This window comes from Chinchilla lanigera, unplaced genomic scaffold (genome assembly GCF_000276665.1).
Source record: "Chinchilla lanigera isolate Chin_1 unplaced genomic scaffold, ChiLan1.0 scaffold00070, whole genome shotgun sequence".
NCBI classification, from domain to species: Eukaryota; Metazoa; Chordata; class Mammalia; order Rodentia; family Chinchillidae; genus Chinchilla; species Chinchilla lanigera.
Genome location: NW_004955471.1, coordinates 5,893,821 through 5,915,970, shown reverse-complemented (window position 1 = coordinate 5,915,970; position 22,150 = coordinate 5,893,821). Strand labels below are relative to the sequence as shown.

The 22,150-nt window shown below is 43.4% G+C and overlaps 3 long non-coding RNA genes across 4 annotated transcripts; 1 reads left to right on the top strand and 2 right to left on the bottom strand.

The window, feature by feature from the left end:
* Positions 1-763: 763 nt before the first annotated feature.
* Positions 764-16,332, top strand: LOC106150317. 2 transcript variants are annotated; one of them, XR_001237051.1, is made up of 3 exons: positions 764-831; positions 4,741-4,905; positions 5,758-5,916. It is a non-coding gene; the product is annotated as an uncharacterized LOC106150317 (long non-coding RNA). The 2 variants fall into 2 exon arrangements; XR_001237052.1 differs by lacking the exons at positions 764-831; positions 5,758-5,916 and adding exons at positions 6,983-7,060; positions 15,650-16,332 and having other exon boundaries at positions 4,655-4,905.
* Positions 16,333-18,788: 2,456 nt separating this feature from the next.
* On the bottom strand, positions 18,789-19,952 carry LOC102023797. The gene is made up of 2 exons (XR_263526.2): positions 19,447-19,952; positions 18,789-19,125 (listed from the first exon to the last, which is right to left on the bottom strand). It is a non-coding gene; the product is annotated as an uncharacterized LOC102023797 (long non-coding RNA).
* Positions 19,953-20,979: 1,027 nt separating this feature from the next.
* LOC102023580 lies at positions 20,980-22,144 on the bottom strand. The gene is made up of 2 exons (XR_263525.1): positions 21,908-22,144; positions 20,980-21,802 (listed from the first exon to the last, which is right to left on the bottom strand). It is a non-coding gene; the product is annotated as an uncharacterized LOC102023580 (long non-coding RNA).
* Between the last annotated feature and the right edge of the window lie 6 nt (positions 22,145-22,150).

The following is a 22,150-nucleotide window of genomic DNA, read 5'->3' as shown; positions in this document are numbered from 1 at the left end:
TGAATTGGCTCACCCATGACATCTAAGATTATCTTGGGCTCCCCTGGACCTCTTCATTCACAAGACCAGGAAATGAGGGTTTGGCTGTGGGAGCGGAGACACTGAGACCTCCAGTATAACAAGTCAGGTGCATTTTAGCTGCCTCATAATAGAACAGGGCCCGGGTGGAGGCTTGATGCAACCTCATGTTGTGTCCAGTTCCTTTGTACTTGAAACAGGAACCCTTTCCTGGTTGTCCCTGGGTCTTTTCTTAGACATCCCGGGAAGGTTTGAAGCATTACCGACTACAACAGCTATCACCTTAACCTTTTTCTTTTGTCTATCCTCTGAGCCCTGATTGTTGAACATAGAAAAAGCTATGTCTAGCAATTGGGCCATAGGTGCCTGTGGCCACATCTGAAGTTTTTCTAGCTTACGCCAGATATCTGGGGCTGACTAAAAGATGAAATGTCCCATTAGTGCCTCTCCCTCCTTGGAAATGGATCTATATTATTACTGGTGGAAGGCTTCTACTAGTCTGTTACAAAGCCAAGCTGGATTTTCCTTTGTGCCCTGTAAGACCCCATTCACTTTATCCTAATTAACAGACTTTAGGGCACCATAATAAGAGAAGCTAATATATTAGACATCATTTTTAGTCTATGCTGAGCGGTGCAGTCCAAGTTTGGCTCTGTTGAAGGAAGAATAGCTGTTCCAAGGTGGTTTTTTTTTTTTCTTTTTTCTTTTTTAAAGCACATTGTTCATTTGCATAGTTTTTAGTCTATTATAGGATTCTCTGTCTTTCATCTGAGGTACAGCAAGTGGCCAAGATGAATTGGACATCTCACCATGGTAAGTCCAAGGGTCAAAGTTTGGAACCCATCTGCAACTTACTGGGGTCTGATTTTTTTGTCTCGGCATTTTTTTGCACTGCTGGACATCTGCAGCTGAAAAGGGAACCTGCACTCAAGTATTGCCTTGTATCCCTAGGACTTTTCTTAGGGACCGAGTAGTAGGAAGCACTGCTTTCGGTTTGACCTGTGGGGCTTAAAGCTGCCTGTGTGTATCCAGTGGGACTTAGGGGTCCCCGAGGAGGCTGTCGAGGGAGCCGAGCAACGGTGTGCTCCTGTGGGGCACTAGGCTCTAACAGAGTTCCCTGGTCACTTGGAGAGGATGGGCCTGAGATTATAAGGGGAAGTGAAGGTGACCTCCTAGTGTGATTTTCCATAATTAGATCAGTGAGACTGAGATCCCCCTGAGAGACAGGTAGGGAGCTCAGAACAGGGTCCTCCAGGATATCTTTTCCTCCTCGGGGCCTGCTCTAAGGACCGCGGTTCTTGCGCACTCCCTTTGACAGAGTCCCAGAGGCTTGGACATAGAGCATTTCGCTCCATCTCTTCTGTTCCCAGCGGGAACGCTCTAACTGGAGAACAGTCTCCTGGTTTGAAGGGCCATCCTGTACCCACGTTTTGCCACCTCCCTGTTCATACTGACCCCAGACCGTATTGCAGTAGTAGATAAACTGTTCATGTTTTCAACTGTCACGCTCAAACCTGGCCTGTTCATCAAGGATACGGCCCACTGGTGAAGTCGGTGGAGTGTGTGTGGTAACAATGTTCAAGAGATTTCTCATTGGCTCGGCTAGGTCTGAACTGTTCAAGGTGGCATCCCACACAGAAGACCCAGCGTCTGCAAGGTGCCCCTCGTGAGACTTCACACAGCCCGGACAGACGTTTCTGTCCAAACCTTAGGTGATGCCGCCATCATTGACCACAGGAGAAAGTCTTGTCTCCACACTGGGACCCATGAACTCCTTAGAGACGGGTCACTTGGATCCGCTGGCCTTGCCTAGCCCTTTAATTCCCTGGAGGTAATGCAAAACTTTCCCAGCGAAGTTCTTTTAACCTCCTAGTTGAACCTCTTGGTGACCCACTTGTATATATTCTAAGCCACTTGATGATTTAGCTGGTGTTTCAAGTCCCCTGATGACTCTACTAAAGCAGAGTGAAACCACGTGGGAAAAACATCTCTTGTATTTACTTCAATGAAAAAAAGGACTAAGACTAGGGATGACTCTCTTTTATTCATTCACGGTCACTTTAATTAGCTTTTAAATGTTGTTAAGCCTCGTTGTGCTCAGGCTTGGGGCATGGGTCCTTAATTTGTCCGCGCTGAAGCAGGGAAGCACAAAAGCAGGCAGCAATGGCCTCAGACAGGCCCTAGGAGTGGCTGAGGCACACAGTGGCTCAGTGCCTTTTGCCTCTGGTGGGCAGGCCAGCTGGCTGCGCGGCATGCGGCTAGGGACTAGGGTTCGGGGCCCATGTGCTCCCTGTCCAGCAGCTCTGTGCACCCATGGGCCCTGCTCCTGCTGAGGCCGCAGGCCTGGAGTGGGCGGCACGGATGTCAGCTTGTCAGCGCTCTGCTTGCCTGGTGCTCGGTTCTGCCTAAAAGCCTTGGGCATTTTAAAACAGGCAAGTGTTTTTTTCTCGCATCCACGTTTTCCTCTGGAGCAGGGTAAGACAGTCACGCCCGCTGAGGCCTGCAGCGTGCTAGTGGGCCGCTCTGTTGCAAGCAGCCTTATTTGCCCAGGACCTCAGCTGTGGGCCTCTGGCTGTGGCTGTACTGCCAAAGGTTGCTGAGGTTTTAGAGATAGCACAGTTTTTGTTTCATGCAGGGAGAAAGAGAAAGGTTCTTCTTTTTGGTTTTTCATAAGCCCATATGCTCTCCAAAATCAGAGACTTAAGCTCATCAGGGCAGTATTAAAAACAAAAAAGAAAGAAAAGACAGAAAAAGAGATGGTGGCGGCTGTTGACACACACTGACCTAGAAGTTCCGCCAGTCACGCAATAAGACAAGATGGCAGCTGGCCCTGTTGCGAGGCAATATGGCTGCTGGCCACGCGGTAAGGTAACTTGGTGGCACTCTGACCCGAAACACAAACCAAGAAAAAGCCATTTACAAACTAGAGTACGCAGAAGACCAGGCTAATTTGGCAAAATACGCAACAAACAAACATGGACAACAATGGATACCCACAGAGTAACTACAAGGGGCTACAAAAAAAAACAAAAGTCTACATTCCCTTCCTCCATTCTCCATAGCAGAGACCCCCTCTAGGGCCATGAAAAGATGTGTCCACAATTTCCAGCGTAGGGCATAGAGCAACAGAGATAGAAAAGAAACCTTGCAACATCTTAGAAACAAAAACTGTCCCCACATGGGCCTTACCTTGGCCTCCTCAGTACCTGAGCTTTACTTTCCTGGTTGGTTTGCCAAAAATGCTATTGAGTAATTCTTTTAAAAATGACTTACCAAGGTGGGCATAGTGGCACATACCTGTAATCCCAGCATTCGGGAGGCTGAGGCAGGAGAACTGCCACAAATTCAAAGCCAACCCGGGCTACATAGTGAGCTCAAGGCCAGCGTGGACTACATACAAAGACCCTGTCTCAAAAACAGAAAGAAAAGGAAAGAAAAAAAAAGGAAGAAAAGCGGCCTTCATGGGCTGTGGGCAACCTGAGAACTCACCCGTCTCAGCCTCCATTTCACGCCCCAGCCATCTCCACTCACCTCCCAAATCTGTTTCCAAATTTTCCCTCGTGCCATCACCCAGGCTCTTTCCAGGAAAACAAACCACCTAAGTGATACCAGCAGTGTTGCACAAATACTAAAGTTTCGATTAGGAGGGGAGCAGAGTTCACAATACTGATCCTTCTCACTGTTCCTCTGGCTGCCAGGTCACCCTGCTACTTTAGACCCTTCTGAGGACCTGTACTGCCCTGTCAAGGGCTCCTTTAGCATGACACAGTGGGATCTTTTTGTGTGTGCACTTGTGTGTGCATGCATGCGCGTGCGTGTGGTGCTGGGATGGGACCCAGGGCCTACCACTGAGCTACCAGTGAGCTGCACCCTCAGCCCTACGCAAAGATTCTTTGTGATTTTTACTTCTCCACCCCTCGCCAGCCTTGCTGCTACCTCCATGGCCTTTTTCTCTTGTCCACAACAATATTCATCTCCTCGTGAGCCCCTGAATACCGTGTTCACAGCCTACTGATTTGATCATCCTAGAAGTTCCTTCTTACACTGTCCCCTCTTCTCTGCCTCCTTTTTTTTTTCTTTTTTTGGTACTGGAAGTCGAACTCAGGACCTTGCACTTGCCAGGCATGCACTGTGCCACTGAGGTATATCCCTATCCTCTCTGCCTCCTTTAATGCCTGCTTATTTTTAAGACTCAGTTCAGAGCCAGGCCTGGCAGCCCACACCTGTAAACCAAGCAACAAGGGACATTGAGGCAGGAGGAGCACAAGTGTAAATCTCAACCGGGAAACTTAGTGAGACCCTGTCTCAAAATAAAAACTAAAAAGGGATAGGAGCCAAGCATGGTAGTGCACACCTACAATCCCAGTATTCTGGGAAGCTGAGGTAAGAGGATTGCAAGTTCCAGCCCAGCCTGGGCAATGTACTGGTTGGGTTCAATCGCTAGTAGGGCAAATAGTTTTTTTTTCCTTTTTTTTTTTTGTTTTTGAGACAAGGTCTTGCTTTGTGGTTCGGGCTGACCTTGAACTCACAGTAATCCTCCTGCCTCGGCCTCCCAAGTGCTGGGATTATAGGCATGTACCACCACATCTGGCTCAGTATGGAAAATAGTAAGAATTATAATTCAGATAATGTAGGTACTTAGTACAGTAATGAAACATAAGTACTCATTAATGTTATTGACTTTAATCTATAAAGTAGTTCTATCTCTTTTCTGATTAACAGAAAAGTAAGTAACGTGCTCAAAAAAAAAAATGACAGAATGAGGAAGTGAGCCTGAAGTTGCCCAAAGTCCATCTATTCTCTTCAGTCCTTCTGCGTCAGCGATCCCAGAAGCAATAACGCCAGGTTCCAGGTGGAGACTTTGAAGAGAAGGGTGTGTCGGGGACGGTAAGTTCCCCGTGATGACAGCACACAGAGGGAGAGGAAGGGAGTCCTGGACAGTAGGTCCAGATTCACAAGACCTCCACTGACATTCATAAAATGTGTCAGCCTCACTAATTCGCTTGTGATGCTTAGCTCTAAGAAGTGCTGAAGCTGAACATTCCCTTTGGAGTGTAAGGAATAAGACGAGCTCTGTGTAGGACATTTTTGGCCTGGCTAAGGTCAGGGTGGTGGGTTTATTGCTGAGGACGAGTTCTGACAGTTGCTACAGAGAAGCTACAGAAGCAAAGACAAGCAAAAGTGCTTGTCTTCCAAATGCAAAATTAGAGGGAAGTTCAGTAAACTAAAATTCCATACGTAATAGGTTTTGCAAATAAACATCAATTAGAAAAAAATTTTAGGAAATGGAATTGACAGAATCTGACTCTTTAGAGAAAATCTCTCTGCTCTCCCTCCCAGATAGTTAGATAGTCAGACTGTTCCCATGTGGAGATATTGCCTTTCATCATCCTATGACTCTGTCATTTTTATTTATTTTTTATTTATTAAAAATTTTGTTTGTTTTTGAGACAGGGTTTTGCTATGTATTTCAGGCTGGCCTTGAACTCATTACAGAGCCCAGGCTGGTCTCAAACTCATGATGACCCTTTTGTCTTGGTTTCCCAAGTGCTGGGATTTGGGGCATGTGCCTCCACACCTGGCGAGTTCTTTAGTTTGAGAAATAGCAATAAGCACAAAATGCACCTTGAGTCCCTGCTGCACCCTTGACAACACTGTATGCTTAAACTGAAAGACACAGATTTGATTTGTCTTCTGGAAGGAGGTGAGGGGAATTAATTTTTGTCTAATTGTTTTTAGGAATACATTTGCCAGCCTAAAAAAAAAGGAGGACATCGCATCGGATGCTACAATATGCATGAATCTTAGGACATTATACTAAGTAAACTAAGCCATGAAAACAAACACTGTTTCCATCTAAACTGGCCAAACTTGGGGCTGGGGATTTAGCTCAGCGGCACAGTGCCTGCCTGGCAAGCGCAAGGTCATGAGTTCGATTCCTGGTACCTGAAAAAAACAAAAAAAAAACAACAAAAAAAGAAAGTGGCCAAACTCAGAATTCAGAGTTGTGATTCCCTGTGGTGATGGGGAGGGAAAATGAAAAGTTATTGATTAATGGGTACAGGGTTCCAGTTTTGCAAGATGCAAAAGTTTTAGAGATATCTTGTGCAATGATGCGAACATTTTTAACCCTACTGAACTGTACACTTAAAATTAGTTATGATGCTAAATTTTATGCTAAAAATTGGGGGCTAAAATGGTTTTTTTTTTAACCACAATTTACTTTGAGGATGCCAACATGTATTGTAGCAACCATTGATGATTTCCTACCAATCTGTCCATAACTCTGTAATGTTTGTATTGCTCCTATGCTATTTTGTGAATGGATGTATGTTTATTACTATGGTTTCAACAACAACCATTGAGAATAGTCAATGATTATCTGATTGATCACTCATGTATAGCTCTATTTGTTTTCCCTGGAGACCACTTTGGAGAAACCAGGGTATAGTACAACAACCATTGATAATTTCCTGCCATTTCTGTCTGTAACTCACTATTAGTTGCCTATTTGTTCTCCTGAGAAACTATCTTGAAGATACCAATAGGTAAAATAACAACCATTGATAATGTCCTACCACTTTGTTTGTAATTTGGTGAATCCCCCTATTGCTATGTTGTCCTTCTTTTACTCTTTAAAAAAAAAATAAATAAAAAAAAAAAAACACAATTGAAAATAAACAGGAAAAGAAAATGTGAAAATGAAAAAATACACTTGACATTGATTTTAATACAACAGGAAAAAGCATTAGCACTGAGTTTCAATTAGGTGCAACTCAGGTACATTACCCATACCAATTGTCTATCTAATCTGATGTATTTAAAAGTATAATTTCCATGAAAGTAACCCCAAAGAGGTCATTTCAGTACCATATTTTCTTGTTCCCATAATAAAAACCTGTTTTCTGCCAATATGTATTTGCATATTTATTCATGATCTACTATGTGCCCAATTTGGTTTCAGGCACTAAGAATATAGTCACAATGCAGGCAGAAGTCTGTAACAGTAATACCGGAAAGCTACAATCAAATTTATCAAGGGGTAGGTGTGTTTATTACTATACTGTCAGGGGTTTGGATCGGTGAGTGCAAAGACAGCACCTCTCAAACTCTATGCGTGTGAACCACATGGGGGAATCTTAAAATGCAGATCTGGTCAGCAGTGTAGACTGGAGCGGATATTCTGGATTTAAATTGTCAAGTGGTACCCATGCTGCTGGCCCATGTATCATGCTTTGCAGCAGGGCATACAGACAGTATCAAGATATAAGAGCGTTAAGATGTAGTATTAATATGTAAGGCGTCCCAAAAGGTTAACATGTTTTCTTTTCAGGAGCAGACAGCACGTGTAATAATATAATAATACACAGGTAGATGGGATGCATCTCCAGACAATTATAATACCAGAAAAATGGGAAATGCTCACCCAGAAAGTAGAAAGTGGCATAGGCAAGAGCTAGAGAGGAGAACCGGCATCCAGACTGGGGAAGAGAGGGCTTCAGGAGATTCACCTAAGGAAGGTGGCCTCACGAATTGAGCCAGGAAGGGGTGCAGGATGTCTGCTGGGGGAGGGGGAGCAGGAGCGTGCTACAGGCCAGGCGTTAGGGTTGGCACTCCTGCGCTTTCGGCTCTGAGTTCATTCAGAGACTGCCTAGTGCTTCTGTTGGGCAGCTGTTTCATTCAGAGGGAAGGTAAGGCTGGAAAGCAGGAATTTTCCACAGAAAACTGTTACTTGGTGACAGATTAATCCCAGCAAAGCCCACCCTAGAATTCCCAAGAACGGACCTATGCTTTCCTGACCTTATGAGCTGGGCACAGTGGCCATTCACCTATAACCCCAACACTCTGGGAAGCTGAGGCAGGAGGATTGCAAGTCTGAGCCCAGCCTGGGCAACTTTAGCAACCTAGTGAGATCCTGTTTCTAAATAAATAAATAAATATCTTGTAAAGGTTGAATGAGATAATTGTTTTTTGGCTTTCTTTCTTTCTTTCTTTCTTTTTTTTTTTTTTTTGAAAACAGTGTCTCTCCATGTAGGTCAGTCTGGCTTTGAACTCAATGGGGATGTAGCTCAGTGCAAAGGCCTTGGGTGCAATCCCCAGTCTGGGGAGCAAAGGGAGGGGTGGTGGAGGGGTGGGGAAGACCCCAACCTTCCCTTCACTCATTTTCTCTGAACACACAGCACACCGTCCTGCGATTTGTTGCTCAGGCTGTCTGCTCTCAGTTCCGGAATCCCTGTGTTTCAGCTCCTCTGGCTGCTCACCAAGACCTTCCCTGACTGTACTATTTCCCAGCTTAGCGGTTTCCTCTCTTTCTCTAGCATGGCATTTTTTGGGACATGATATTTGTTGATGGATTTCTTTGCCTTGGCCCCATGTATCCTTTTAGTGAAAGGTAGCTTTAGGTTTTCTGTTGGGTTCTGCTCTCATCTCTGGAGTACCTGTCAAGACTGGCCTCACATTCCTGCAGCAGCAACTCAGGAGGGGTGTCAGCCCTCCCGTTCCCCTCAAACCTCCCAACTCCTTGCAGTCCTTCTCAGTCAGCCTACCTCCTGGATGCCTGGAAGATACTGGAGGTTGAAGCCTGATCAAAACAAGGGAAGGAGTCAAAGACAAAAACAGAATAATACCAGTAAGTCTCTCTTATTTCTTTATGCTAGCTGTGCTAGGGATTGAACCCAGGGACTCATGTATGCCAGGGAAGACCTTTGCCACTGAGCTACATCCCAAGCCAGCTTTACTTTTAGACAAGGGTTCACTAAGTTGCCCTAGTTGGCCTTGAACTTGTGACTCTTGTTCCTCAGTCTCCCAAGTAACTGGAATTACAGGCATTTGTCACTATGCCTGGCTATACAGTTCTTCATAAGCTATTAAAAGCTAATTGAGGGTAATTTTGACTATGCCTTGCTTAAGAAAGAACTCTATCCATTTTTCCCATCTAAAATTGGGAATCACCAAGCTTTTTCAGTATGAGGTCAAGAGGGTTAGTGAATTAACCTGTCTCCTGGTGGGATCTCTTGGTTACATCTGAAATTTTGCTGTCCAATATGGTGGCCATCAGGCATATGGAGAGATTTAAACTTTAAGTAGTTAAAAGTAAATAATTTAAAATTGAGTCCCTCAGGTACACTAGCCACATTTCACAAGTGGCTTGTGGTTCCCATGTGAGACCACACAGATATATATTACAACCACCACATCAGAAAGTTTCACTGGACCATGAAAAGATCCACACTTTTCTTCACTATCTGTTGCACTTCACTTAAATATCTGAAACTCACTGCTTTTTCATAGAGAAGAGTTTTTGCAAAGAGTGATCTGAAAAGTGCATTTTTAAATTTAAATTGTCTGAGTCTAAATTCTGACTCTACCATTTATATGCTCATGACCTTAGGAAGGTTACTTGATTTCTCTGCACCTTATTTTTCTCATCTGCAAAGTGGGGATAATGGTAGTAACTCTGCCTCAAGGTTGTTGTAAAGATTGAATGATATAATGTTGTTGTTGTTGAGACAGAGACTTATTTGTCTGGGTTGGCCTTGAACTCAAAGTGATTCTCCTGCCTCAGCCACCCGAGTGCTTGGATTGCAGGTTGGTGCATGCCTACACCTGGCTTTGAATGATGTAATTTATATAATGTACTTAGAATAGTGCCTAACTCTGAAGACTCAATAAGGTTAGTTACTTTTTATATTAGTAGTGTTTTAGATACCTACTTGAGATTTGTTGTATTTCATTAATCTGAAGAGTTAGGATTTTTAAGAATTCTGGATCTGGGCATGGTGGTACATGCCTGTAACTCCAGCACTCAGGAGGCTGAGGCAGAAGGATCACCATGAGTCTGAGGCTAGCCTGGGCCACATAAGTGAGTTCAAGGCCAGCCTGTACTACATAGTAAGACCTCGAATCATCCCCTCCCTAAAAAAAAAAAAAAGAATTCTGGAAATTTTTCTGTCATTATTTTTTCAAATGTTGCATTTCCTTAATTCTCTTCCTAGACTTTTGGTTGGCCAGCTGTTGTACACTGTCATGAGATCTTCTCTAATTTTGTTTGTCTTTTTGAGACAAGGTCTTGCTATGTAGTTCAGGCTGGTCTTGAACTCACTGTGTAGCCCAGGTTGGCCTCACACTATTAGTGATCTTCCTGCCTCAGCCTCTTAAATGCTGGGACTAGAGGTGTGTACCACCACACCCAGTTTGACATCTTCTATAACTTTACATGATTCAATGTCCTTTTCTGTAAAATAAGGATATAAACAGTCTCTGCCTTATAAAGTTGGTATTAGGATTACATGAGTGAAAAAGTGAAATGCTTAGAATAGCATCATATTTGGGTCAGCTTTTATCAGCCATTATCAGCATTCCTTATTCGTTTTTAGTCCTTAGAGATTTTCCTGAATTTATTAGGGGTATTTTATGATAATTTAGCCAACTCTATTAAATTAGAAATTATCCCAGACTCTTTTTTGATTGCAAGCAGAATTCTTTCCTTTCCCTCTTCTTTTCATGACTGTTTAAGAGAATTTAATATCTGTATTAGTTTTTAATTACATTGAGTATATGACAGAAAACTCTAAACAATCATACCATTAAAAAGTAGAGCCAGGTGTGGCAGTGCACACGTAATCCCAGCACTCTGGGAGATGAAGTGGGAGGATCACAAGTTAGAGCCCTACCTAGGCAACTTAGCGATTTAACAAGTCTTTATTTTGAAATAAAAAATGACCTGGAGATGTAGCATAGTAAGAAAGGCTTGGTTTCAATCCCTAGTTTGGTTAAAAAAACAAAAAAAAAGTAGGTCTTTCTTTCTTTCTTTCTTCTTTCTTTCTTTCTCTTTTTCTTTCCTAAGTGAAGTATAGAAGGATGAGGTCAGTAGCAGGTATGCCTTCTCTGTGATCTTTAGGAGTACAATCTTGTTGTAGTTCCTAAACTTCTGACTTTCATCTTGTAATCTAAGATAGCTGCTCTAGATCCAGCCATTACATCCACATCCTAGTTAATAGAAGAGGTAAAGAAGGATACACCTTTTCCCTTTAATATGTTTTTCTAAAGACATACATACCACTTCCTATTGGCTAGAATGTAGTCACATGGGTATGCCATGGGACACTAGACAATGCTATTTTTTTTGAGACAGGGTCTTGCTATATAGTCCAGGCTGGCCATGAACTCACTATTAGCCCAGGCTGGCCTCAAACTCCTGGTGATCCTCCGGCTTCAGCCTCCCAAGTCCTGGAATTACAGGTGTGCGCCACTACACTCAGTGAGAACGTGATCTTTATTTTCAAACAGCAGATGCCAAGGTGGTAACAGATACTGGGGAAGCTAACAATCTGCCACGGTGATCCTCCTCTGTTCCCTCTAGGATCACATAGCCTCCTTATCTCGATCACTGCTATGGTGAATGACTTGGCTGGCTTGCGGTGACATTTCCATTATTAGCACTGAAAATCCCACGTCCTGGCACCTCCTACCCACCACTGCACCAGTCCTGGGAAAGCTGGGATGACTGGTAACCCAGTATCAGTCTACATGGCTCCTTGAAAAGCCGCCCATGTCTCATTCACTGTTCCATGCTTAGTGCCTAGCAGAGTGTCCCACACGGAGTATTTTGTTATTTTTCTACCACAGTGACAAAATACCTGCACTTAACTTTTAAGGAGGAGAGGTTTAGTTTACGGCTTCAGAGGTTTCAGTCCATGGTCGCTTGGCTCTGTTGCCTTAGCTAGCACATCATGGCGGGATTGCTTGATGAAGGCTGCTTGACTGCTGGTGGCCAGGAAGCAAAATGAGAGAGACAGGAGTGGGGCAGAGTCCTAGTATTCCCTTCTAGGGTATGTCCCCGCTGACCCAACTTCTTCCCACCAGGTGTCCCACTAGGGTCCCCCCTTTCCCCTGCACCAACACCACCGGTGCTGAGTGTGATCAAGCATTTAACACACTGGCCTCTGGGACAATCCAGATTCAGTGCCTCTCCCTCCCTCTTCCCTCTTTCCTCTTCCATTTTCCCTCTTCTCTCCTCTCCTCTCCTCTCCTTCCTTTCCCTCTCCTCCCTTACCCTCCCCTCCCCTTCCTTCCCCTATGCTCTCCTCTCCTCCCTTCTCCTCCTCCTCCTTCTTTCTCCTCCTCCTCTTCCTCTTCTTCTTCTCCCCCTGTGTGTGGGGTTTTGTATAAGCTACATCCTCAGCCTTTAAAAAATGTTTTTTAAATTTTATTTTGAGACTGGATCACGTTAGGTTGCCCGGGTTGGGCTTGAAATTGTGAACCTCCAACCTCAGCTTCCCAGAGTTCTGGGATTACAGGTGTTTGCCACCACGCTCGGCTCCCAGGAGCTGTTCTATTTTTACAGATGTGTTTTCAGTAGATCCACGTGTCCCTCAAATTCTTATGTGAACGTCTCAGTGCCTCGGAATGTGGCCTTATTTGGAATAGAGTTGTGCTGACATAATTCGATCAGATGAGGTAGAGTGGGCCCCTAATCCAATCTAATTCAGTGTGACTGGTTTCTTACTAAAAGGAGAATTTGAATACAGAGACATGCACACAGGAAGAACGCATGTGATGACTGCGTTACACTGCCACAAGACAAGGAAGTAGCAGGACCTCTGGGTAAGGCCTGAAAGAGACCCTTTCCTAGAGCTGCACACACATACATCACCATCATCGCAGACTTTCATCCCCCCAAATCATGAAGCAATGAACTTCTGTTGTTTAAGTCACTGCGTTTGTAGTACTTTGTTATGGCATTGCCAGCAAACTAATATAATATAGTCACTCATTTAAGTCATCACAACTTCTGTGTGAGATACCTATTATTATATTCCCATTTACAGATGTGGAAGCAGAGGCACTTAGCAGTTAAGAAAACCAAAGAAAATGCCAAGGAACAGTAAAGAGAAAGAGGGACAGACAACCCAAAAATACAAGGGAAGAGGAAGGAGAAGAGAAATTTTTGAAATTAGATATGGATAGGAATACAAAAAAAGAAAAAGTGACAAAGAAAAAGAATTAAAACTTGACCTTGCCAAAGAACATTAGAATCGCTAGGTCTCTAGGTATAAACCACTACCATTTTTCTCTTTCATATATGCCTAGAGCTTGAATAAAAATGTCCTCCTGTAAGGAAATTCTACCTTGTTTTTGACACTTGCAGGTATTTTATTATATTTTGAACCTGAAGCTATAGCTCCTAAGAGCCCTGGTCTTGATTTTGCAATATAGGTTTCATTTTTATTTGAAGAGAGGGACTAATAATCACTTGTTCCATGAATGCTGCTTTGAGAGGTTTGGATTTTATGCTCATGTGCTTCACAGGTTTGCTTGTAAACGATGAAACAGAGCTTGTGTTTTAAAAGTTTTATATAGAAGTATCTAGTTTCATGTTTCATGTGCATATATATACACACCTATACACATAGCTATCATATACACTTGTATATATATATATATGCATGTGTGTGTGTGTATATACACATGCACTTCTGCTGAAGGCATAGCTAAAATGCAAAGTTAGAGGCAATATTCTGGGACAATGGGGCTTAATCTTCCAGAATGCAGTATGCATATTGTTTTAGAGACCTTTACATCATGCTATGTATCCAGTCAAAAGAATAAATGGACTAGGTGTGGTGGTGCATGCCTGTAATTTCAGCTCTGGAAGGTTGAGGCAGGAGAATTAACATGAGTTCGAGGCCAGCCTAAGCTATGTAGTGAGTTCATAGTGAACTGCATAGTGAGATCTTGTCTCAGAAAAACGAATAATAACAGGACAGAACAGAACAGAACAGAACAGAACAGAACAGAACAGAACAGGACAGAAGGATTTGGGAATGAAGGAGTGGTGGAAGCCACAACAGCTGTATTTGCGGTTACTCCCCTTGACCTTCTAGGGACATTTTGCCTCCTGGGCCCTATAGGGTTAGAGGTTCTGTTGCACACTCACTGGAGTAAAAAAGTCCACTTGAGTTACAAACTCTGGCTGCCATCCTGACCATTTGTACTTCTTGTGGCCAGAGACCAGCAGGTGAAAAAGTGACCGTCTCGGCAGACATAATCAACCCTGACCATAGTGGGCAGTCAGACTGATTTTATACCATGGGAACAGGGAGGCCTAAGAGTGGAATCCCAGGTGACTCATTTGGGGGCCTCTGGGTTCTTGTCCTCCCCTGCTCAACTGTGACTGTGAATAGACAAGTGAAGACACTCAACCTGAGCAGGATGGGTCAGTGCAGGGCTTAAGGAACCCCAATAGTGAAGTTTGAATGATAGCACCGAAAGCCACCAAGACTAGCCAAGGTGGCTGAGGGCAAGAGGGATTTCCCATGGGTACTGGAGAAGAGACTCTGAGTTCTACTAGAGGCCCTGAGGTCAACTGAGATGACAGAGGTCAAAACACTAGTCCCTAAACACACGCAGAGACGTGGATTTGTGTGGCCCAAGGAGTAGGCTGGGAGACAGACGTGCCACTCAAATCTCCATTCCAGAAAGCCTTGCTTAGTTACAACCAAGGCTTCCAGGATGCAGTTTCTCATTCACTGGGGACACGACCTTAAAAACTCCACCCACTAGATTTTCTGTTACCTTTCTAGCGGTCAGCCTATGGAAACATTTTATTAATTTATGGGTTTTATTTCCACTGCCTGTGTGAGCGCTGTCCACTAGAAATGCAGTGCAAGCCACATGTGATTTTTCTCATAGCTATTTCATTGGTAATGAGGTTTTACAAACAGCCACATTTCAAATTCTCCCCGCAGGGCATGCCAACATCCCTGGAGCCTTGCAAATGTGCTTTGCCTGGCTAACCTGGGCTGTAACCCTTCCCAAAGGGAGGGACCCCAACTGAAGTAAGATGACCCCAGAATGCACTCTCAATTACTGTATGATCATTTCTTTACTCATATGTTATTATTATGTAAGGCTGATAGGACAACCGTGGATTGAGCATCAGTTTTTATTTTGTTGTTGTTTTTGAGACCATGTCACCAGGCTAGCCCCAGATTCATTATGTAGCCCAGACTGGCCTTGAACACTCAATATTCCTCTCCAAATGCTGAGATTAAAGGCATGCCCCACTGCACCCACCTCTCTTGAAAACAGCTGTCTTGAAAATAAATCTTTTTTTATTAGTACACAAGTACATAATGATTATATTCATTGTGGTTGAAATAAATCTTGACTTAAACTTTTTTAGAGAACCAAAGTGACCTTGATAGCAATGGAAGAAATGACAGCATGTAAAATTCCTTAAAGAAAAACGTGTTGGGCTGGAAGTATAGTTCAGTGGTAGAGCCTGTGCTTGAAGTACATAAGGCCCTGGGTTCGATCCCCCGCATCTCACACACACACACACACACACACACACACACACGCACACACACACACACAGGTTTAAAAGAAGGCAGCTTTGCTGCTCAGGTGCCAAGGATGGGTGGGCTGACAGCCCCTAGCTTCAGTGTCTGCCGCAGATTTCAAACAATCTTAGACAACGCCTGAGCAAAGTGGTGATTCAGGGCTTTGCACTTGCACTGAAAGTAGAATTCTGATGCCTGTTGGAGAAGCAGAGGCTTTGTGAAGTCTGCATTGTGGAATGACAGGTCCCCTTCACCAACCTTTCTGTCCTTTGTCCTTTTCACAGGTGTCATTCTCTAATAAACTCATTGCACTCAGAACTGTTTCATCCATCAATTCCTGAAACCAGCAGTCACTGAATCACAAACAACCACGAAACGTCAGTGACACAAAACACCGGACATTTCTTACTGTGTAGGAGCGAACAGGACAGCCGGCAGCAGTTGAACATTCGCTGGGCCACTCAGGGGTCTGTGGTCAGCTGCCGGTCGGGTAAGCAGTTCTGACCTCGACTAGGTTGTCTGCTATGTTTGGGGGTTGCCTGGCTGTGGCCTTGTGTGGAAGGCCCTGCGTGGGACAAGCAGCCTTTCTTTCACATCGTGTCCTGTTTAGGAGGCTTGCCCAGTCTGGCTCACATGGCAGGAGGGCAAGCTGACATGAGCAAGGCCTCTTGGGATATAGACTTGGAATTCACACCCTGTCGGCTTCATGGGGGAAGGGAACCGTTTCCTGATGTAGGAGACTGAAAGGCTCATGGTGAAGTGAAGACAGATAGGGGGAGGCATAGGGAATTGGAACACTTCTGCAACCATCTACCCAGAAGAATTCCCTACATTTAAGCACGCTGAACCAAGGCTAGAGAGATCTCAGTCGGCTGCACTGTGCCTTTTCTTTCTTTTTTTCATGGTGCTGGAGATAGCATGTGCTAGGCAAGCACTCTACCACACAGCTACATACTCAGCCTATATGTTGTTGTTAATTTTTGCAGTTTTGGGGATAGAACCCAAGGCCTTAGCATTGAGTTACATCCTCAGCCCTTTTAAAGAAAACTTTTTTATTTTGAGACAAGTTCTTACTAAGTTGCAAAGTTGCCCAGACTGAATTCAAACTTGCAATCCTCCTGCCTCAGCCTTCCAGACTATTGGGATTACAGGCGTGCTTAACTACACCCAGCTCGTATTGTTTTTCAAATGAAAGGTTTGAAGCACACAGAACGGCTGGTGTAATTCACTGGTAGAGTACTTGCCTAAAATGTGCAAAGTGCTGAGTTTGAGCCTCAGCACTGCAATAAATAGGCAAAAGCACTCGGAAAATTTGGAGAATGACGTAACCTCTCATGGAATTACCATCCTACCTGTTGAGCACTTTCCGTTTCCTTTTGTCCTTTCCACAGGTGTCATTCTCTAATAAACTGGTTGCTACTCCTATTTCATCTACCAATTCCCGGAAAATCCAAAACCAGTATGTGAACCTACCATGTTAACGTTCTGCCACATGAACAAAACTTTGAGGGCGCTGTACTTAATTTTTTTGTGTGTGCTGGAGATTGAACCCAGGGCCTTCCACATGCTAGGCAAGTGCTCTGCCACTAAACTATAACCCCCAGCCCTTTTTATTTTGCTACATTGCCCAGTCTAGCTTCAAACTTGGGATTCTCTTGCCTTAATCTCTCAAGTAGCTGGGATTATAGGTGTGAGCCCCTACCTATGGCTAAATGCTGTATACTTCTAAATACACTGTACTTCTGTCCATCCTTTTGTTTTTTTGGTCTGCAGCTGTAAACTTTTAAGTCCAGACAGTTATTTTTTAATCTAAGTGAAAGGCCTGAGACTCGTATCTTCTGGTGATTCAGCAGCAGAAAAGAAAAAGAATTATCTCTTTCCATCAGTAAATGAGTATTTATTGTGATTAAATTTCCTAAATACTGTAACACATGCATATTTATATACCAGATTCTTATTTTTTATAGTTTTCAATTTGTATACCATTTTGCTTAAAGTTAGGGCTGTATATCTAAAGTGAGGAACCAAGAAAATTTTCCAGTACAATGAGGGCATTTTTTTCTTACAGCTCTTACAGTTTTTTTTTTTCCTTAATACTTAAAGCTTTGAAGGTGAATCTTGCTCTACTCTTTGTCTCTCAATCTTCATTCCAAGTTTCTTAGTGTGTTCTTTCTCTGGGTTTGGCTCTTGCTCTGTCACTTGGGTGTGTAGATGTTTCCACAGGTTTGTTTAGTTGCTAGTCAGCCACACCTTTGATTTTTCTTTCATAGGACTGAATTGTTATTGCTCCTAACTCCTACCTGGCTTTCGTGCTTCAGTACGACATCAGAGTACAATCCCTTTCCTCTGCTAAGTTTCCTGTGCCTTTATGGAAAGTGGGTTATGCCTTTTATTTTAAACAGCTTTACTAAAATATAATTCACATACCAGGAAATTCATCCTTTAGTACATTCAGTATGCCATAAAATTCATCCCTTAGTATACGAAGTTGCGCAACCACCATCACTTCTGATTTGAGAATATTTTCATCATCCCCAAAAGCAGACCTGTACCCATTCATTAGTCCCCATTCCTGGTATTCCTGGCAATCCCCAATGTACCTTCTATTTCTATGAACTACCTTATTCTGGACAGTTAATACAAGAGTCATACATCAAAGCAGTCTTTCATCTTTAGCCTCTTTAACTTAGTATAATGTTTTCAAGGGGTATCTATGTTGTAGCATGTCTCAGTATTTCACTTTTAGCACCAAATAATACTCCATTTATGGCTAAGCCACATTTTGTTTTTTCATTCATCAAACACCTGGAGTTATGTACCTTTTGGCTTTATGAATAATGTCGCTATGAGGATTCTTATATTGTTTTTTGGAGACATGTTTTCATTTCTCTTGAATATACATCTAGAATTAGAATTGCTGTGTTATATGGCAACTCTAAGTTTAACTTTTCAAGGAACTGCCAAACTGTTTTCTGGATTGGCTGCAACATTTACATCCTCCCAAGTATGTAAGAGGGTTGCCAGTTCTGTACATTTTCATCAACACTTATTATTGTCTGTCTTTTTACATTTTAGCCATTCTAGTAGGTGTGAAATGGCACCTCATGTGATTCTGATTTATATTTCCTTAATAACTAATGAAGTTGAGTATCTTCTCATGCTGAGCATCCTATTGGCCATTTGTATGTACCTTCTTTGGAGAAGTTGGTTTTTAAAAAATTATTGCTAAGTTGTAAATTTGTTCTATATTCTGAGAGCAAGTTCCTTATCAGATATAAGCTTTACAAATATTTTCTCCCATTGTTTCTGTGTGTGTGTGTGTGTGTGTGTGTGCGCGCACTCACTCAATCCAACAACCCAGGGTCTTGCAGATGCTACCTTTTTACCATCTTGATGATATCCGTTAATGCATAAAAGTTTTTATTTTTTGGAGGTATGCTTTATTTTTTCTTTTACTGCTTATGAATTTGGGTTGCATCTTAGAAATCATTTCCAGTCTTGAAGTCACAGAGATTTAATATTGTTTTCTTCAAAGAGTCTTGGTTTTAGTTCTTCACCTGGTTCTATGATCCATGTAACATATGTGAAAAGCATCTACCTGAGCAGGTGCTGATAGTGAATATCTCTTTCCTTCTTTTGTCTCCCTGCATTACAGACAGCTAAGTTAGAAAGAAATTAATAGGCAGTCAGACAGGGCTGGGCCCTCGAGGGAGTCACTGCAGAAGGTGAGAACATATCACCACTGTGGCTGGAGATGCATCTGAAAAAGGCAAAGCCTTGAGATTAAAATCACAACGGCCAGACTTGCATATTTCCATAAAGGATGAATGGAAACTTAAATTTTGGGACCATGTAGTCCATTAAATCCAGGTAGACATTAGTCACCCAGGTGGGTGATCAGAGCATCCGGACCCATCCCTCCCCAAAGATGGCTTTGTTCTTTCCATGTATCCCTGCTACGTGATACATGGAAAGCCCTCCACTTCCCTACTGGGTCAACAGTAGCTAAGCAGCTGTACTTGTCATCTTATTGGTTGATTATATACCCATGTCTGCACTCACCTCCTGACTTTGTACATACCTTGTGAATGCTTGCCTTGTAGAACATTCTCAGAGAAATTGCTTCAGTGGCAATCCACTTGTGGTCCCCTATTGTCTCTCAGGAACAATCCCTGAATAAATTTTTCCTACTCTTAACCTCTGCTGTCCTTAGAATTCATTCTTCCATTTTGGGGAAGGAACTCAACGTATCTGACACCCAGCAGGTTGGGAGTTATATTTTCTCCTGGATCACCTGTAGCATTAGTATGGTACTTGGCACACACTAGTGACCATAAATGTTTGCTAAGTGTAGAGTGGCCCTCAGCATGTACCCCCCCCCCGCAAAAAAGGGTGTGCTTTCCCAAAGGTCTAATTTCATCTTTTCAGAACAGCATTCAGCTTTTCCAAACTAAGACTGAATGGTAACAGACTGACTCAAATGGCTTATAAAGTTATGTTGTTATCAGGGTAAGCACCTCCAAATTATGCCTCATTCTTAAAGGCAAGTGACTAGTGTGTTTAATTAAAGTGAATCTAAGGCCAGGGGTGGTGGTGCACACCTGTAATTCCAGCACTCAGGAGGCTGATGCAGGAAGACTGCCAAGAGTTCAAGGCTAACCTGGGCTACAGAGTGAGTTCAGGGCCAGCCTGAACTACATAGTGAGACCCTGTCTCACCTCCTCTTCAAAAAAAGAATCCAAACACTTAAAAGAACTCTAGCTGGGTGTAGTGGCACATGCCTATAATTCCAGTACTTGGGAGGCTGAGGCAGGAGGATCATTGAAAATTCTAGGCTAGTCTGTGCTACATAGTGAATTAAGGCCAGCCTGAACTACATAGTGAGACCTTGTCTCGAAAAAACACAAAACAAAACAAAACACAACCTTAAAGTTTCAGAATTCTCTTTTTTTTTTTCTGGATTAATTTTCAGTTCTCCAGTGTCTACTTATTTAACTGCTTCTGCAGTAACAACATTTTAACTTGTGGACTTGACCTCAATTTCTCAAAATCAGTGGTGGTTCTTATCTGCTTAAAAAGGAAAAGATTTTCTCAGGCAGCAACAACCACCATTGAAAAGGTAAAAAATCAGCATGTGGGTACAGCAGGCAATTCTGTTTCTCTCTTACACGCTGAACATTAGAGCTAAGAGAGTCCAAGAAACAGAGCAGAAAGTTAAAGCTGGCCATCTCACACAGGAATTTGCTAAGGTTTTGTGTCCAGGCAATTTTTCTGCCTGCTGCTTAAGTATCTTTTTGTGAGATTTCACAATCAAAGTCGGTCTCTCAGTGTGAAGAATGTATGTGCACCTACTGAGCCTTAAATGTGTATGATATAGGAACACCCCATAGCTTTTGTTATACAACTCTTTGCAGCTTAGAAAAAACATTTGGGGGGTAGCTTCCACAGCTAAGTGCTTCTAGTGACTCCACAGCCAATCCTCCTGTCATTTGGCCAAATCCCCTCCACACAAATAATTGGTTATGGAGCTCCTTAAGCACATTTTCTTCCGGTCCTAGGGATTGTGGCCTTTTCCTAACCCTTAACAGTGGGGCTTTATTTAGTCATTCGTTCATTTAAATATTAAAAAGTTTTTATTAGCATATGTGTACAGTACACAATGATTACATTCATTATGGGCAGTTGGTACACGTGCATCTTAACTCTTTATACATCCACCCTCCTCCACTTCTTGGTCAATCATTCATTTATTTGGTTTTTTTTCCGGTGCTGGGGACTGAGCCCAGGGCCTTGAACATACTAGGAAAGTATCCCTCCAGTCCTATTTATTACTTTAAAAAAATTAAGCTTTATTTTTCAATACTGAGGATTGAGCCCGGGGCTTCGCATTGAGCTACACCCAGTTTTTTTCTTTTTTTTTCTTTTGAGAAAGGATCTCACTCAATTGCTGACTTGCACACACTGGGCTTTGAATTTGTGATCCTCCTGCTTCAGCCTCCCAAAACTGTTGTGATTACAGGCCTGTGCCACGGTGCTAGGCTTCATTTTTAGGTTTACTTATTTTTTATTTATTTTGAGATAAGAGTTCCCGTGTAGCTCAAGCAAGCGGGGCTTGAATTCGTGATTCTCCTGCCTCAGCCTTCCCGGCGATGAGACTATTTTGAAGAGGAGTTTTGGGTTCATAACACAATTTGGCTAAGAGTATAGACCTCTCCTTGCCCCACACATGCATAGCTCCACCCTCCTCAGCATCCCTTACAGGGTGCTACACTTGTTACGACTGAGGAACCCACACTGCCGCAGCTTTTGTCACCCGCCGACCACGGCTGACACCGAAGTTCACTCTTGGCGTCGTCCATTCCACGGCCCTGGACAAACGCAGACGAATGACAGGTCCCTTACGGAGCGCCCTGAAAATCCTCCGTGCTCCGGTACGGCTTGATTTTTCCAAGAGAAAAGAGAAGAAAAGGTTATATGAGAAACCCAAAGTATAAATAATTTAAAGAGCAACCTGGAAGATAACAAGGAAACACACGACAGACCTGGAGCGAGCGCGAGAGCCAGAAGCGTGCGGCGCCGAGGCCAACTGAGCTCCGCTCCAAGGGGGCCGGGCTCCAGCCGCAGCTGCCGGTCCCGCTCCGGCTGCGACTCCGGGACAGGTTCCTCCTCCCTTTGTTTCAAGGTCAGGCGAGAGGGTTTCCTGTTGACGCTGGAATCCGCGGAGGGGCAGGAAGAGCTGGCCACCCCGCTCAGCTGCCAGCCGCCGGTCGAGCGGAGCCGAGCGC